Source organism: Puma concolor, chromosome B2 (assembly GCF_028749965.1).
Source record: "Puma concolor isolate L17-30 chromosome B2, mPumCon1.1.hap2, whole genome shotgun sequence".
NCBI classification, from domain to species: Eukaryota; Metazoa; Chordata; class Mammalia; order Carnivora; family Felidae; genus Puma; species Puma concolor.
Genome location: NC_141671.1, coordinates 45,984,803 through 46,004,212, shown reverse-complemented (window position 1 = coordinate 46,004,212; position 19,410 = coordinate 45,984,803).

The window sequence follows — 19,410 nt, the reverse complement described above, 5'->3', positions numbered from 1 at the left end:
CAAAACTCTGTCGTACCGCTCAGTAATTACTAGCTGATACTGTTTCTGACACTCTGGGGAGAGAGCAGGTTAAGCGTGATAAGTCCTGCTGTACGTTCAGGTGGAAGAAAGTTGCCAATTTTTTCTCTTATGTGCTGGGAGAAACTATTATCCACCAGTTAAACTGGGAAATAGATTTTGAAGATGAAATTTTGCTTCAAAAGTAGTCCCTTGCCTATCGGTTTCATTTGGTTTTGCTTTTCTCCTGAAACATCTTTCGTGTTGACTCACCCTTGGCTACAGTTGAGCTTACTGGAAATGCATTAAAAATGAAATGTAAGCTTGTGTCCTCCTGAGGGGTTTCTCTTCTCATGCCATGCACATTGGTGATGTTGTCTTATTCCACACGTCTCCTGCTCACATGGGCATTCATTATGGACGCAAGCCTATGGAAGGATGTTCTAGAACCAGAATGCGTGGTTCTAGAACCACGCAGGTACTTTTATTTGCCGGCCTTGAGAGCTTCTCACCTCAGCCTCCCTGAGCCTTCTGTTCAGTGGAATCCCTAGAATATTTTAGAAGAACATCTAAAGTTCCTTGGAGCAAGACTGCTGCTGCTATCAGAATCTTCTGCGAGACAAGCTGGTCTTGGGCAGCTGGCATAGAAGTGAAGTCCACGTAAAAATAAGACTCTTACAAAGGCCAGGAATGGAGAACCCAAAATATGTATGGAGAGAGTTGAGAAGTAAAGGAGAAGGAGGGGGTTTCGCCATTGGCTTAGCGAAGATACCATCCCATACATTAGCAAGCAACCTTGGGCATGTTACTTCACCAAAGTCTTATTTTCCACAGCTTTGACGCGGGGGGATAATGCGTATCGGCCTCAAATGTTTATTGCCACGATTAAGCAAGATAATGTTGGTGAAGCACCTTGGAGATGGCCCAGTATTTAGCAGGTACTAAAAAAACATCAGCTGCCACATCCTTCCCACAAATCCTCTGTCTCATATAGTGATGTGTTGGGAGTCGACTCACGTTGCAGCTAGGGTGAGTTGCATGCGACGCTTCCCCTTTATGTTGAAGGGACACGCTGTTGGTGGCTTGGAATTTGCTGCGGTGGGATTATTTACACCGCGGAAACTGACAAATGCTCTCAGTCAGGGCTTTCCCATCTACTTCTCTCCCTAGAAAGTTTGTTGCTGAATGTGTCAGCACAACACTGGGTATTGATCGGGGAACTTGACATCTTTGAGCCTCAGTTTCTTCACCTTTAGGGGAGGGAGCATAAACACATTCTACCCATGTCACAGGGACTTTGTGTCACATAACATAATGAAAAACTGAAAGTGGCTGAGAGTAGTGATGATTAATATTAATGTTAGCCAGAGAAGGTGCTAATGGCATTTCTTCCAGGGAAGGACTCCCCAGTCCCGGTTTTCTGAGTACCCTGAGGCAGTGAAGACCACACAGGTGAAAATCTCAAGTAGAATGAGACTTGCTTTTCCTTATCACCGTCCACACCCTCCATCCTTGATTCCCTAGTTCCTTGCTCAGTTCTTTTTTTTTAAGTTTTTTTTTTCTTTTTTTTAAAGTTTATTTTTGAAAGAGAGAGAGACACAGAAGCTCCCGCTAGAGAGGGAGACACGGAATCTGAAGCAGGCTCCAGGCTCTGAGTTGTCAGTGCATTACTTACTTATGCTTAGGAAGCACACTTACTTTCTAGCCAAATACACTCAACAAACACATAGGCTCCGTACCAAACGCCAAGGATATAACAGCCCTGAGATGGTCTCTGCCTTCAGAGGGCTATAGCCCAAGAGGGAATAGGCTAGGAGAGCAGAATAACAATCCTGCGTGATAGGTGTTATGAGGAGGGTGAGCGTGGGTTGCTCTAGAAATACGTGGTCTCATGTAGCAGCCACTAGCCGCATGTGGCTAGTGAGTATTTGAATTGTGGTTATCCAAACTGAGATGTGCTATGAATATAACCCACACCCAATTTAAAAAAAAAAATTTTTTTAACGTTTATTTATTTTTGAGACAGAGAGAGAGAGAGAGAGAGAGAATGAACGGGGGAGGGTCAGAGAGAGAGGGAGACACAGAATCTGAAACAGGCTCCAGGCTCTGAGCAGTCAGTACAGAGCCTGACGCGGGGCTCGAACTCAGGGACCGCAAGATCATGACCTGAGCCAAAGTCGGCCGCTTAACTGACTGAGCCACCCAGGCACCCCTAACCCACACCCAATTTTGAAGACTTAGTAGAAAAACAAAAAACAAAAAAACAGTAAGCTAACTCATAAATAACTTTATTATATTAATTACATGTCAAAATATTAATATTTTGGACATATGGACTTAAATGAAATATATTATTAAAGAGCCTCAAATAGTTTCTTTTTATCTATTTTACTGTATTTATTATTGTTATTATTTCAATTTAAATCCAAGCTAGTTAACATAGTGTAATAATGGTTTCAGGAATAGAATTTAGTGATTCATCCCTTACACACCCAGAGCTCATCCCAACAAGTGCCCTCCTTAATGCCCATCACCCATCCCCCCACCCAACACCCCCCCTCCCCCACCAGCAACCCTCAGTTTGTTCTCTGTATTTAAGAAACTCTTATGGTTTGCCTCCCTCTCTGTTTTTATCTTATTTTTCCTTCCCTTCCCCTATGTTCATCTGCTTTCTTTCTTAAGTTCCACATATGAGTGAAATCATGATGTCTGTCTTTCTCTGACTGGCTTATTTCACTTTCTTTTTACCTTTTTTAATGTTACTGTTAAGAAATTTAAAATTACATCTGCGTTCATATATATATATATATATATATTTTTTTTTGCGTTCATATATTAAAAAAATTGTTTAATGTTTATTTTTGGGAGACAGAGAGGCACAGTGTCTCTTGGCCATTTGTATATCTTTGGAGAAATGTCTATTCAAATTGTTTGCCCATGTTTAAATTGTGTTGTTTGTCTTTTTGTTGTTAAATTATAAGTGTTCTTTATTATTCTGGATATAGACTTTTATCAGATCCAATGATTTGAAAATATTTTCTCTGTGCCTTTGCACTTTTTCAGTAGTTTCCTTTTCTTTAAAAAATTTTTTTTAATGTTTATTTATTTTTGAGAGAGAGAGGGAGACAGAGTGTGAGTGGGGGAGGGGCAAAGGGAGAGGGAGACACAGAATCTGAAGCAGACTTCAGGCCGAGTTCTCAGCACAGAGCCCAATGTGGGGCTGGAACTCACAAACCATGAATGAGATCATGACCTGAGCCAAAGTCGGACACTTAACTGACTGAGCCACCCAGGCGCCCCGTAGTCTCCTTTTCAAGATTATTTTAGCTGTTCTGGGTCCTTTGCATTTCCATGTGAGGTTTTTGGTTTTATTTTTCAATTTTTCTGTCTTAACAATAGCAAGTCTTCCAATCCATGAAGATTTATTTAGGGCTTCTTTAATTTAATTCTGTAATGTTTTGTACCTTTCACTGTACACAAAAAGTTGGTTAAACATTTTCCTAAGAACTTTATTTTATTGATACTATTGTAAATGAAATTGTCACACCTGGGATGATAGTGATTTCATTGGGACTCGCTTTGAACCCTCCCCCTGATCTCCCTGTTAAGCTGTCTGCCTCTGGGGGGTTCACACCCAGATTTCCCACTCCTCTCATTGCTGGTTGATTGCTCTATTGCTTAGACACCCTGGTTGTTAACTTGCTGTCTTCAGAGCTAGCTAAATTTGAATCCTTCACAGAGATAGTTTTTGAGGCAATTCTTCGAGGTTTGTTTTGACCCCTGGAGGGCTCTCCTTAGCTCTATGCTTTCCTGGTTCTCTTTGATGAACTGGCTGATCTGTGGTTTAAGATGTTACTCCAATGGAATTACCAACTTCCCTCTTAACTGCTACCCCCAAAATCTCTAATGTTTCGAAGAGTGACTGTAAGCCTAAGCTTCCCCATAATCTGTTTTAAATAAAATCGGTTCCTCTGGGAGTAGCCTTGGAACTTTCTGTTCTTAGGAACTGCCTCTCCCCCTGTTCAAAATCTCTGAGCTCCTGCTTTTGATATAGAAACAGTGGCTCATGTCTCTTGTAACGATATTGCTCCCTAACAAGCAAGGCACTGGATGGAGGTAATAGCTTCTGGTCTTCTCCATTTGCTTCTCCCAGCATGGAATCTCTGCCCTATGAGTGAGGTGGGGCAAGGGTGGTCAGGGCCTCAATATTGTCCACCTGACACATCTTGGGCCAAGTCTGTGCCCTTGTTAAGTGTGAGGTGGATGGAGGAAGGGACTCCCCTATCTTTTGGTCACACTCACCAAGAATTTAAGTTCAGCAACTTGTAGCTGGAGGGAAATGAGAAATGATGATGTTTTGCTCCTTCTGGTAAGGTACTGTTTTCCTTGATGGGAAGCTGGGAGGAAAGGGAGCTTTGTTTTCTTGGCCACACCCATCCGGACTGAAGCCTCTGTCTTTGCACAGAGCTACAGCTGAGGGTAGAAAGGAGCCGTGTTGGTTCAAGTGCCACAGATCCTTGGTGTTACTACTGAGATTACTTAGTAGATTTTCTTGAATAAATGCTTCTTCATTTGTTGTATGCCATTAGGACAATTTTCAAAAACTCGAAATGGCCATTTTTACATATTTTTCACCAAATTCTAGTTGTTTCCTGTTGAGTCTCTTCCACAGAGCTCCTCATGCTGCCATTCTGGAACTGGAAGTAGTAACGATTCTTTTTAAAACAAAACTAAAACCATAAAGGGGGGAATTCATTGGTGTTTACTCTATTAGAATGAAAGGTTTTTGTTCAAGAATGGATGGTGTTTAAGTAGTTAATTGGTGACTACCAGATAGCAGATTATGATAGAAAAAATTTCAGAAGACATGAATAATAAAATATGGTGTATTTTCAATGGAATATACAGAATACATAGGAATTCCTGTAAATCTGCTAGAAAATGATGTGGAACCTCATAGAAAAATGGGCAATGGATGAGAATAAGTGGTTCAGAGATGGAGGAAACTCTTACGGCTAATAAGTTCAGAACGAGAGACTTAGCCTCATTCGCAGTCCTAAAAATGCAATTAAAATATTTACTTTAATCCAAATAATAGGGCAAATTAAGTTATTTTCTGTCAAATACTGATGAAAAATGGGGAACAGAAGCCTCACAGACTCTTGGTGAGATTAAGCTTTTGGAGAGCAATTTGGTGGTATTTAATACAAACAATTATGCATTTAGCTTATAACCCAGGAAATTTCATGCCTGGTAAATACGTTGGAAAATCTTCACAAAGAAGCTAGAGGAAGGTGATTCATGGCAGTGTTGTTATTAATATGTGTTAGAGTGATATAATATGCTCCAAACTAAGGAGTATGATTGGCCCTATTTTTTCTTAATTTTATTATTTTTTTTAATTTTGGTGGGGGAGGGGCAGAGAGCGAGAGGGAGAGAGGATCTTTAGCAGGCTCCACACTCAGGGTGGAGCCTGATGTGGGGCTTGACCTCATGACTCTGAGACAATGACCTGAGCTGAAATCAAGAGTCAGTTGCTTAACTGACTGAGCCACCCAGGAGCCCCTGATTGGTCCTATTAGTTGGTCCTATGCCATTCTGTGTGCCCACGAGTCCCATAATATTTTTGATGATGATAAAATGAGATAATGTATGTATAAGTGATTGGATAAACATTCGAGAAACATTCGTGAAGATTCCCACGAAAACCATAGTTTGAATTACCTTTGTAAAAATTAGACATGAATTACTATTATAAAAATTACCAGTGATTCGTTTTAACTGGCCTGTGGCTTAGTCAGGTAGAGAGCAACTGGGAGGGCAGAGTTTACCTTTTTTATTTTTATTTTTTTAAATATGTATTTATTTTGGGGAGAGCGCAAGTGGGGGAGGGGCAGAGAGATGGGGACAGAGGATATGAAGTTGGCTCTGCGCTGACAGGCTGACAGCAGCGAGCCCGATGTGGGTCTTGAACTCATGAACCGTGAGGTCATGATCTGAGCCAAAGTCGGACGCTCAACCGACTGAGCCACCCAAGTGTCCCTGGGAGGGTAGAGTTTAAAAAAAGAAAATATTTCAGTAAGGCAAGCTGTCAAGGTGCCTATGAATTATACACAGAAAATGAAACAAATTCCTGGACAAAATCTGTTAAGTCTTGGTCCAAAGGGTGCCACCTGCTCATAAAATCATGGAGAAGCTGTTGGAACTTCCCAGCACTGGGTTGAACTGTCTCCACAAAATTCTGTGGCACCAGATCATCAGGAGCATTTCTAAGGGGAGAAGGCCACTAGGATACTTTCACTCTTCTTGTCTTGTTTCTGCACAGTAATTCCCAAAGTAGAGAAAATGAGCATTTTCCTTCATAAAACACTGGTCCAGGGGCGCCTGGGTGGCGCAGTCGGTTAAGCGTCCGACTTCAGCCAGGTCACGATCTCACGTTCTGTGAGTTCGAGCCCCGCGTCAGGCTCTGGGCTGATGGCTCGGAGCCTGGAACCTGTTTCTGATTCTGTGTCTCCCTCTCTCTCTGCCCCTCCCCCGTTCATGCTCTGTCTCTCTCTGTCCCAAAAATAAATAAAAAACGTTGAAAAAAAAAAAATTAAAAAAAAAAAAAAAAAACACTGGTCCAAACTAAACTTACTTCTACTGAACTAAATCCAGGAGTGCCCCTGCTTGATCAACACCACCCATCCAATTCATAATCACTCTTTGAATTTCATCTCGAGTCCAAGAGAGAGCGGAACGAGCAAGGGCATTGGATACAGACAAACTTGGGTTCAAATCTAGATTCAACTTCTTATTGGCTGCGTGAACTTGGCCATAGTTTTAAATTTCACGGTGCTGCAATTTCCCGAGTAAAATGGCGGGGGTGTGGGGAATACCTAACTTTCAAGTTGTGGCAATGAAAGAATCAGAGCGGATGCTCAAATCAATACTGACACATTATTTCCCCCTCACAGGCCTTGACTACTCTTGTCCCCGTCCACCTCTCCCTTCTCGGAGTTTCCCCAACACATGTAGGTGCAACTCAATAACCTCCTGTCTTGATGGTAATCTCATTTCATGGTGTAAGTCTCATCTCACCAGGAAGAGCTTGGCATGACGGTCTTTTCCTTCTTCTCACTTTGTCCCCTGCCTCTTCTCCCTGTTTCCCGCCTCCTGTGCCTAGCAGACCTCGCACTTAGTAAACCCTTGCGGGCATGACGATGAGGATGCCTCCAGCTTTCCCAGAGGCCTCCAGGAAAACATCTCAGTCAGGGGCAACATGTCTGGACAGGAGTGAAGGAAAAGTTTATCATCAGAAAGTGAAGCAAAATGTCACTGTTGGGCACACGATCTCCATGCAGCAGGTGGTGCCAAGTACTTCTGTGTGTGCCCACAGTTAGTCCTTATAATGCCAACCTCGGGCAACCAGAGGCCTTTTCCAACTGGTTCCTCTTTTCTCCTCCCTGACGATCCCTCCCAACCTTTCCTTGCTTTGCGCTCTGCTGGACTCCCAGAGAAGCACCTTCTGGGTCTCTGTGCCCTGGGAATCATTAGTGGCTCCATCCAGAGTATCTGTAGACGTTCCCTGGTGTGGCTGAAAGAGGCCTTGCATCCTTCGGATTCTTCAGAGGGGGTACTTCAGAGCCATAAACAAACCTTTCTTTTGTCAGGGTAAAATGCTGCTCAGGGGACAATTTTGTCGCCTCACTCTGCTGGCAAAGCCTCCATTTCTATATTGTCTTGTAACAAAAACACCTCCCATTTACGGACCATTTATGCTTAAGCCCATGAGATATGAACTGTCATTACCTCTATTTTACAACTGAGGAAACTGAGGCACAGAGAGCTTGCATAACTTGCATAAGGTCTATCTCTACTGCCTAATCTAATCCATTGCTCCACCGCCACTCATAGTTAAATAAGGAAGAGAAAATCTTATCTCATCTCGTGAGTCTTAATGCAGGGGAATGCTTCCCTTAGAAGCTTCCTTCCCTCAGACTTCTAAATGGGTAAAATGGAGTCTCATTCTCCATCCAGTCCTCGAAACCGGATTTGATGAGGCCAGGGATTGGCTGGCAAGGACACTTCTCCAGGGCCTGGCCCCACATGGCCTCACATGGTCAGAGGGGACCCCAGGGAATCTTAGGGGGGCGGGGTGGAGGGAGATGAGCACTTCCGTAAGAGCACGTCTCAGGAAGCTTCCTAATCAGGTGAACTGGATACACCAGCCCATGAAGGCAGGATCACAAAACTGCAACAGGCATTAAAGAGAGACATATCTTATCAGGGGCGCCTGGGTGGCTCAGTCGGTCAAGCGTCTGACTTCGGCTCAGATCATGGTCCTGCAGTTCGTGGGTTCAAGCCCCACGTCGGGCTCTGGACTGACAGCTCAGGAGTCTGGAGGCTGCTTTGGATGCTGGGTCTTCCTTTCTCTCTGCCCCCTCCCCCACTCACACTCTGTGTCTATCACAAAAATAAATACACATTAAAAAAGAAAAAGAAAAACCCACCTTGCCAGAAGGAAGAGGGATAGAGGAGGACTGTGTACAATCCAGCCTGTGCAAACTGCTAGGGAGTGAACCCGTTAGAATAGGAACCTGGCTGCATGTTATTATCATGAATAGATACAAACTGAGGGGGGCTTTGCATTTGACTTAACATACCCCACTGGTGATCAGTGGTAGGGGAAAAAAGAAGAGAGAGAGGGGCGGGGGCACCAGGTGGCTCAGTTGGTTGAGCATCTGACTCTTGATTTCAGCTCAGGTCATGATCCCAGGGTTGTGGGATCGAGCCCCCTGTCAGTCTCCTCACTGAGCGTGGAGCCTGCTTGACATTCTCTTTCTCTCTTCCCCTGTCCCACTTGTGTGCTTTCTTTCTCTCTCTAAAATAAAAAAATTGCGTCTTTCTTTCGCCTCCACACACATAGTGGTGACTCAACTTCTCCTTATCTGCAGCCACAAAGGAAGGTGGACACTTTATTTTTTCTATGACAAATTTAAAGTAGATAATCATTCTTTTCTCCAGATAATAAGGCAGTACTCACAGTCAAAAGGCTCCTCTTTTCCTAGTTCATTTAAACTCATAATTTCCCATGGGCCTATGATATGTCAAAGCACAAAAATAGGTCACTGTCATCCCTACTGCTCCCAATCGGAAAAAAATACAGTTTACACTGGTAAGGGAAGGGAGTGATAGCTAAATTTCTTATAAAATCTTTAAGCCTTATGGATGCTTTCATGGCTATATAATTGACGCATTTCCTCGAGATTCACCGGGAAAAGAGAAGCTCCCCATTTTCCTGGGTGCAGAAAGCCAGGTGCCCTGGCTAGTGGGAATGTGCACGGGCTGCCTTTTCAGTTTCCATGTTACAGCGGTTCCCAGGAAGCCAATCACTCGGCCAGCTCCGGGCTGTCCAATTACCCAGGCTCTCCAATCAAAGGTCTTTCCTCCTCCTCACATAGTACAGATTTCTATGAAGCGCTTCGAACCCTCAAAGGAACTTAAAGTAATTCTATTTTGGTTTTAACATACAGGCCATTTATCCCGTACATTTACATCAGTCCAGTTACATTTCAATTAACAACATTCATGTTTGCTGAGTGGGTACCACGAACAAAGCATTATGTAAACGCATATGGATAGCAGTTCTCACTCACGGAGGGGATAGAAGAAGACCTGGCGAGCTTTTCTTTTCCTTGTTTCAAAACAGTTTTGTGGAGGTTTAATTCACATACTCCTAAACGTTACCCATTTTGAGCATATGATTCAATGGCTTGTAGTACATTTGCAGAGTTGTGTGAACATTGTGGCAATCCTATTTTGGAACGTTTCCATCATGTCAGGAGCTTTGAAAAAAAGTATAGATGCCCAGGCCACCCAGACCCAGGTAGTCAGACTTTTCAGGGTGATTTAGGCAGCTTCCCAAGTGGTTGTGAAAGGCAGCGTGTTGAGAAGGACTATTGTGGAGGATACAAACACAAGTGGTTCCTAGCACCTGCTCGTAGGGGACTCACAGTCTACAGCTGTCCCACTGGGGCACTACTGACGTTTTGAGCTGGATAATTCTTTCTTGGGAAGGGCTGTCCTGTGCATTGTAGGGTGTTGTTTTTTTTTAAAGCTTATTTATTTATTTTGAGAGAAAGAGAGAAGAGAGGGAGAGAGAGAATCCCAAACAGGCTCTGCACTGTCAGCTCAGAGCCCGACGTGGGGATTAAGGGAAAGCTGTATAAGTAGTCATCCATCCATCCACCCATCCATCCATCCATCCACCCATCCATCCACCCACTCATCCATCCATCCACCCATCCACCCATCCACCCACTCATCCATACACCCACCCACTCATCTATCTATCTACCCATCCACCCACTCATCCATCCATCCATCCATCCATCCATCCATCCATCCAACATGGACTGAGAATCATCTATGTGCCAGACACTATTCTAGCCATTGGACATACAGTCATGAATAAGACAGCAAGAGCAGTGCCCTACCAAGGTTTATATTCCAGTAGGGGAATATGACTTTTGATTCATATCTTGCAGGAAGGATAGGAGTCCACTGTGCAGGTAAGGGAGTCGAGACTTTTCCAGTAGAGAGAATAGGACATACAAAGGCACAAAGGCAAGAAATAGCAAGAAATATAATTAAAGCACTCAAAATGCTTAATATGGTTGGCTCATAGGATGCTCGGTTGGATGGCAAAGATGGAGGGAGATGAGGCGGGGCCAGTCAGGCACACAGCTGGGAGCTTGGGTATTATCTTGTGGAGAGGGGAAGGTTTGATTAATTGTGTAATGTCTCTGCCTTCCTTTTTCCCCACTGCTGTGCCCTCTCTTCCTCTCTATTCCAGTCAGCATGTGTGCTTGTCAGTCCCACCAAATGAGTCAGTGGAGATGGGAGCATTAATTTATTTGAGCAGACATGTGTCAACATCATTTGGAGAAAAGGCACCAGACCCATTACACACACTCATATAACATGATTAAGACTAGTTTGAGAGCAGCAAAACTGAGACCTTCCGAATTCAGTCCTGATCGGCTCAGCTCACTCTGCTCCTCAGCCTGTCTCCCTAGGGAATTTCTCCTTCCCTATCTCCACACCCCTCAGCCCCTTCCCCTACTAAACACACACACACACACACACACACACACACACACACACACACACTTCATATAAGTGGGTCTCTTTCCTGTTGTCTGGTCTTGATTCTTGTTAGGGCAAGCCATAATATTCATTGGATTGCCATAACAAAGAAGGGGTAAATTCTTAGAACCTATCTCCCTTAATGTAGGGGAAGGTACTATAATAAAAACATGGTCTGATCCTAATCTCCTCACATCTTTATTAGATTCATGAAATTGTAAGGATCTGGACAAGATTTTAGAGACTGTGTAATGAAATCCACCTCCTTCATTTTAGAAAAAAAAAAAAATCTCAGAGAAATTTATCTAAAGTTAACAAGGCTCTGCAGTTGAAAACAACATGAGCACTTTCTGGTTCCTTAATCAGTGGGGGATATGTGTGAGCGTGTGTGTGTGTGTGTGTGTGTGTGTGTGTGTGTGAGTGTGAGAGAGTGTGAGTGTGTGCGAGTGTGTTTGCGGGAGTGTGTGTGTGTGTGTGTGTGTGTGTGTGTGTGTGTTGTAGAGGAGTGTGGGGTAGGAAGCCCAGGGGCTATGTGGGAAAGTGGAAAAGGTAACATGCAATCCCAACAGCCATACAGGCAGGCTTATGGCTGCTGGAACATTCTTTAGGCTCTGCAGAAGTTGAATCAGCACCGAATCCAGGCCAGCTGGCCATGCCCTCAGCATCAGGAACTCTAAGTTCCTACTTAAGGGTATGCCTTGCCATATCCCCATTCCTCCTGATCTCTGCTTTGACTATTCCAGCTGCTTCTATCACCTCATGTTAATAACTTGAAAAGAACCTCATCTGTCTTCTTTAGGGCTTATGCTGACTCTTGGCGTCTCCTGATTGTGGTTTCTGCTTGTTGGTTCCCTCTGTGGAACCTTCAGCTTGTCTGTTGCTAACTCTCTCTCCTTCTGTCTAGCCTTCAGTCTGAGAGGCACTGACTGGTTCATTTAGTCTCATAGTTATTCCTTGTGGACAAAATTCTTGTGGCAGCCCTTCTTGGAGACTGCCACCTGGCCCGTGGATCAGCGGTCCGTGGGCCTTTCCCTTGTGGCCAGGATGGCAGGAGTTTTCCTTCGTAAGACAGGATTGTGCAGGTGACCGTGTTGAACCAACCTCCTCTCCAAACGGACTGTCCATAAATATTAGTGACTAAGATAGGGCTTAAATCCAGGTTCAGACTCCTAGTTCAGCGCCCTTTCTATTATGCCACGCTCGCCTGGGTTCCCAATGGTTCGTGTATTTCTTCCTTACCACCTGCCTGCCCCTTACCTTCTCATGCTGTGCATGGCCTCCTGGTGCATTCGCTCTCCCACAGAGCAAGGCCCACGCTCAGAGCCTGGAATTACTGAAAAGGACCCGATCAAGTAATTATAACTAAGAGTGGCTTAGTCTACTTCCCCGGGTATTTACATTTTAACAATGCCTTAAGCTGAGCAAATTACCCACTAATGTGGCATTTTAGACTGCTCAAGAAGGAAAGAAGAATCTGGGAGGAAGCAAATTTTCCAGGGCGCTCCAATTACCATATAAACCGCGACTTATTTTGTATGCTGGTAAGTAGAGCTTCCAGCCTCTTCTACATCCATCATCTCCTCTGTCACCACCACCTTTATTTCACAGATGAAGATTAAGAAGTTAATAAATTTTCTGGGCACAACCCAGATTAGGGATGTTGAGACTGGCACATGTAACCACTTCTTATGCTCCAGAAGAAGCTCATGCAATACAAGGTAAAGGGAAAATGTTTCTAATTTAAAGAATTCTTGAACATTCTATTACCCATCACACTCTCCTGCAAGGCAGAGGTACACTATCTTTCACAGACCTGGAATGAGTTCACTTGTATTCCTGGAGAGTTGTGAACCCACAATATTAACCTAATGCCTACTATGGGGTGGGTAGCATTTAAGAAATGCCAATTAGTGCACAGAACTGAGTAAGGAGCCCCCATGGAGATATCCACTGTGAATATTTTTATTTTTACATTTATTTCGTTCATGTTTCAAATAAAATTGAGAATATGTGTGTATATGCGTACGTATGTATTAATATTCTATTTGTCTTATTTTCACTTTATAAGAATTTTTATGTAACTGAACATGTAGGAAGATATTATTCTCAAAAGATGTTATCCTAATAAACTACATAATATTCCACCACTTCAGTATAGCGTATAAATTAAATATTTCCCTCCTGGCGGATGTTTAAGTTGTTTTCCAGTTTTTGCTATGGCAATGATGATGTAAATATTCTTTTACGTAAATCCTTATCTGCATTAATTATTATTCCCTAAGGTAGATCCCCAGATCTAGGAATAGTGAGCCAAAAAGCATGATGATGTTTCCAGCAAAGAAAGAAGTTCTCTTTGAGACGGAGTGGTAAAGAAGATGTGGGACCCTCTTCCCAAGTACGGGGTAAACTTGATGAGTCCACATTCAGTTTCCTCTCTCATGGGAAGGGAGCTCACTTGAGGGCTGACTTCCATTTTGTCCATCTTTTTTTTGGAGAAATGTGTAACCAGAGTTAGGAGGACAGGTTGGTCCTTTAATATCATCGGCCACTTCTCATTCTCTGCTTGAACCGTATTCTCCTTTCAATGGACTTCTTTCTCTTAAATATTTTTTAATCTTTCATTTATTTTTGAGAGAGAGAGAGAGAGAGAGAGCATGAGTACGGGAGGGGCAGAGAGAGAGGGAGACACAGAATCCAAAGCAGGCTCCAGGCTCTGAGGGGTCAGCACAGAGCCCAACACGGGGCTTGAACCCATGAACTGCAAGATCATGACCTGAGCCGAAGTCGGATGCTTAACCGACTGAGCCACCCAGGTGCCCCACGATGGACTTCTGACTACTCTTAGAATGGTATCCAGGGCCTACGCTATCCACACCATCTGTCCCCAGACTGCTTTTGCAGCCATCTTGTGACACTCTTCCCTTGCTTAACGTCCTTCTGCGGCTCAACCGTGCCAGACTCTCTAAAAAGTCTTAATTAGGCCTTTTCCCTATGTCTAGAATATTCCTCTCCACACTTTTTTTGAGACGGAGAGGGAGTGGTAAGAAAACATGCAGGGGAGAGGCAGAGAGAGGGAGAGAGAGAGAATCCCAAACATTCCGGGCTCTGAGAGGGCAGAGTCCAACTCAGGGCTCAACCCACGAACCTGTGAGATCATAACCTGAGCTGAACTCAAGAGCCAGATGCTTAACTGACTGAGCCATCCCGGTGCCCCTTCTCCACACTCTTTCCATGACCCAGCTCTTTCTTTTCCTTTAGGATTCAGTTTTAAACGTTCCTCAGAGATTTCTTACCTGACCATGTCACAAAATGTTGCTACTTTTTTAGAACTTGCTAAAATTTGCAAATTTTTTTTTTACTTATTGCTCTGTTACTGTTACTTGTGTTTTTTTTCCTCTGCTTCCCATCCATGACGGGAGAGCAGGTTCTGGGTGTATCACATGTGATCTGGAATTCCTGGAGCTTAACGCGGTGACCGGCTCGTGTTAGGGCATTGCGTAACTACTTATTGTTGAATTTCTCGTGAATTTGGCCAATTGGCAGCGGTGGTACAGGGTGGATAGTGAGACAAGATGTGGGATCTAAAGCCAGGTCTGAAGGGAGGGACTCGGGCTATCGGTCTGAGGTTGGGTTGATCTGCATTTCCCCATGTGGTGGTTGAATAATGGCCCCCAAACACGTGCCTGTCTTCATCTCTGGAAACTGAATGTCTCAGAATGAAATACCTTAGTTTGCTTGGCTAAACAGCCGACAAAACCATCCCAAGGTTGAGGTAGCTGTGATCCAGGTTCAAGGTCAGGGTTCTATTTATTAAGTTCCCAGCTCAGCAGAAATCCAAACTGCAACAGTCACAGCCTCCAATGAAGCCCAAATAAAATTAAGGGTGATTAAGGTACTTTCCATATAGGGCTATCATAAATATGGCATTAGATAATGCATGTAAAATAGTTATCGAAGAACCTGGTATAAGGTCAGTTGCTCAGTAAACCTGAGCATGTTGCCATGGGGGGTAGCGATGTTGAACCCAAAGACGCTAATGATATGGATGGTGATGGAGATTCAAGAAGACTGGCTTCCTGACTGAACTCAGGGAACACCCTGGGAGTTATCAGTGCTCAAGCAGCCCTAAGGCAGAATTCTCTTTCTTGTTCTTTTTTCCTTTTTCTTTCTTTCTTTCTTTCTTTTCTTTCTTTCTTTCTTTCTTCTTTTTCTTTCTTCCTTTCTTCCTTTCCGGAGGTGGGGTTCAAACAATGCACATTTATTCTCTTACACTTCTGAAGTCAGAATGTTGAAATCAAATGTCAACAGGACTGGTTCCTCGTGGAGGCTGTGGTGGGGCAGGGACAATCTGTTCCCCTGGCCTTTTCAGCTTCTAGAAGCAATCTTCGTTCCTGGGCTCATGGCCTTGCTCCATCTTCCGAGTGCATCACTCCAATCTCTGCTTCTGTCATCACATTGCCTTTCTTGTTTCTTTGACCTCTTGCTTCCCTCTTATAAGAATGCTAGTGATTACATTTATGACCCACTGGATAACCCAGGATAATATCCCCATCTAAAGATGCCTAACTTCTGTCTGCAGAGTCTCTTTTGCAATATAAGGCAATAGTCACAGGTCCTGGGACTTAGGATGTGGATATTTTGGTGGGGGGGAGGAGGAGATTATTCGGCCCACCACAACCATCCGTCATCTGTCCCCATCTCCCCACTTCCCCAGTGTAGATTCCTGGACGGTCTGTGAGGCTCCATTGTATACTCTCTCAACACCCTTGCTCTCATTCCTGTCGTAAGCCTCATCCCTGATTAACTCAACTTCTCCAAGCAGCAAAATGAGTCTGGAGAAAAATGCAATTTTGCCAGCAGGTCCTGCCTAATATTTTTTACCCCAAATCTGAAGTGGGCCCTCAGCATTAAGGCAGGGCTCTTGACATACCCCGGGGCACAGACTGGGGTAGAGGGAGAGGTAGAATGATTCAGTTTGAGATAATTAGTAAAGGAGAGGGGAAAAAAGGTAGATGATGTTAAATAGAGATAAGACAACGCAACTGGATTAAAAAGTGAATTGTGAGGAACATTTGCCCTGACAGTGAAGGGTTCTTATGTGACGCCCTCTCGGTGATGGAATTCTACAGCAGAGGGAAAGTTGTGTGGCTAACTCAAAAGAAGGGAATCTTTCCAGGTCTGCTAAGAAGCTTGGGGAAAAGGTCATGTAAGTACAGGGCTTACATTCTTATGGGGGAGACAGGAAATGAGATAGAGATAAGGATACAAATAAAGATACACATAAAGATAAAAAATAATGCCAGTTGGAGAAAAATGCCGATAAAAATAAAACAGGGAAGAGGATGGGGAATAACAGGGCTTGCTATTTTAAGTTCTTTTTTAAATTATTATTTGAGAGAGAGAGAGAGAGAGAGAGAGAGACAGCATGAGCAGGAGAGGAGCAGAGGGAGAGAGAGAATCCCAAGCCAGCTCTGCACTCAGCACAGAGTACCACGTGGGGCTTGATCCCAAGACCCTGGGGTCATGACATGAGCCCAAGCCAAAAGTCAGATGCTCAACAGACTGAGCCACCCAGGCACTCCAAGGGATTGCTATTTCAGAAAGAGGAATTAGAACTTCTCTGAGGAGGTGGCCTGTGAGCCCAGGATGCAGCCAGGGAGTTCACAAAGAGATGGGCAGGCAAGGAGAACAGCAAGTGTAAAACCCCTGAGGCAGGATTTGCTTGGTGAGTTTGAGGAACAGCACGAAAGTGAGTGTGGCATGGACAGGAGTGGTGGATGAAGCTGGGACGGTCTCCAGGGAGGGTCTTCTCGGAGGATTTTATGTCTTCAGCCTCTCCTCTGGTCAGGGAGACAGGTGCCCCTCTCCTCCTCTCAACTGAAGAGCTGTGCTGCCTTCAGCAGAGCCCTGTTCTCTGTCACTTCTGCTGGGAAGTCCTCTTGGATGCCCTGGAGGCATACCTGATCACAGCCTCCGGTATTCGCCCTTGACTCTTGCGTACCTCCCCTCGGGCAAGTCACTGCTTCTCAAGATCTCCGCCTCTGCATTGGACCAGCTCTACCTTTCTGTGAGAGTCGAAGTGACACATCTTTTCCCAAACTCCAATATATGAGTCACCACCACATGTCAAGATTTTTTAGAGGATTTTCTTCTTTCTGCTATATTTGAAAAGAAATGTTGCTTTCTCTTCCATTGTCTAGTTTTGTTGACCTCTCCTATGATTTCCTTTGTTACGTGATTTGCATGTTTGGCCTACGGGGTGAAGAGGGTCCCGAAAGCGTAGAAGGTGCCAGGGGGAGGTCAGAGAGGAGGTGGGAGCTTAGAAGGACAAGTTGAGAGCATACTGAAGCAAGGGTAAAGAAACAAAATAGAGCAAGGGAGAGAAGTCTGATCCCCCCTGAGAAATCGACTTCCACACCATTGCTGTTAATGCTTTCTTCCCAATCCAGGGGCTACAGTGGATGTCCTTGACTGTCCCCACCAGTGGTGGCACAGTCCTGTCTGCCTCCTGCAGCTGAAACGTCCGAGGGCTGGGGAGCTCACCTTTGAGGATGTGGAGGAGGAAAAATGGGCGTTAGGCTTTTGCTTTTCGCTTGTTTGCTTGAAGAATCATCAAGGTTTTATTGATTTTATGTCGTTCCATAGGTTATCGTAGGAACTAGGACCATAGCTATGTAAAGACAGACATCCTGAACAGTGTTGCTGTAAGAAATTTAAAAAAGGAGAACAGCCAAAGGAACATTCATTTTAAATCCTTGATCTAATCTCAAATCTCTTCCAATGTTAAAACAATCCGCAAATGATATGGGAGCTAAGAGTTAGACACCATGACCTTGTCCCTTATGTTTTCTTAGCACCTTTGGTACCTTGTGACATAAGTCTATTTTCAATATTTTGAGGAGCTCCGTATTGGGTTTTCCACAGAGGCTGCATCAACTTACATTCCCACCAACAGTGCATGACGGTTCCCTTTTTTCCACATCCTGACCAACACTTGTTCCCTCTTGTCTTTTTTTTAATATAATTTTTTTTAATGTTTATTTATTTTTGAGAGAGAAAGAGAGAGAGAGAGAAAGAGAGAGAGAGAGAAAGGCTGTGTGAGTGAGGGAGGGGCAGGGATAGAGGGAGACACAGAATCCAAAGCAGGCTCCAGGCTCCGGGCTGTCAGCACAGAGCCTGAAGTGGGGCTCGAACCCACAAACCGTGAGATCATGACCTGAGTGGAAGTTGGACAGTTAACCAACTGAGCCACCCAGGAGCCCTTCTCTGCCCATCTTCTAATTGGATTGTTTTTTGTTTTTGTTACTGAGTTGTAGGAGTTCTTTATGTATTTTTGGATGTTAGCCCCTTATCAGATATATCATTTGCAAATATTTTCCATTTGGTAGGTTGCCTTTGTGTTGGTGTCACATCCAAAAAGTCATCGCCAAAAGCAACATCAAGGAGCTTCGTGCCTGTTTGGTTCAAGATGTTTTCTGGTTTCATGTCTTGCATTCGAGTCTTAGATCCACTTTTATGGAGCTAATTTTTGCGTATGGGTAAGGTAGGGGTCCAGTTTCATTCTTTTGCCTGTGGCTATTCAGTTTTCCGAAACCCATTTACTGAAGAGACTGTCCTTTCTCCATTGTACGTTCTTGCCTTCTCTATCGTAAATTAGTTGACCATACATGCATGGGGCGTATTTCTGACCCTCTATTCTCTTCCATTGATCTATGTATCTGTTTTTGTTTCAATCACTAGAGTTTTGTAATAGCGTTTGCAATCAGGGAGTGTAATGCTTCCAGCTTTGTTCCTGTCTTCCAAGACTGCTTTGGCTATTCCGGTCTTTCGTGATTCCATAAAAACTTTAGGATTGTTCTATTTTTGTGATAATGTTGTTGGAATTTTGAGAGCAATTGCATTGAATCTGTAGATTGCTTTCAGTAGTGTAGACATTTTAACAACATTAATTCTTCTAATCCATGAGCATGAATATCTTCCTATTTATTTGTGTCTTCGGTTTCTTTCATCAATGTCTTACAGCTTCCAGTATTTCTAAGTATTTTATTCTTTTTTTTTTAAATTTTTTTTAACGTTTATTTATTTTTGAGACAGAGAGAAACAGAACATGAACGGGGGAGGGTCAGAGAGAGGGAGACACAGAGTCTGAAACAGGCTCCAGGCTCTGAGCTGTCAGCACAGAGCCTGACGTGGGGCTCAAACTCACAGACCGTGAGATCATGACCTGAGCCGAAGCCGGCCGCTCAACCGACTGAGGCACCCAGGCACTCCGTATTTTATTCT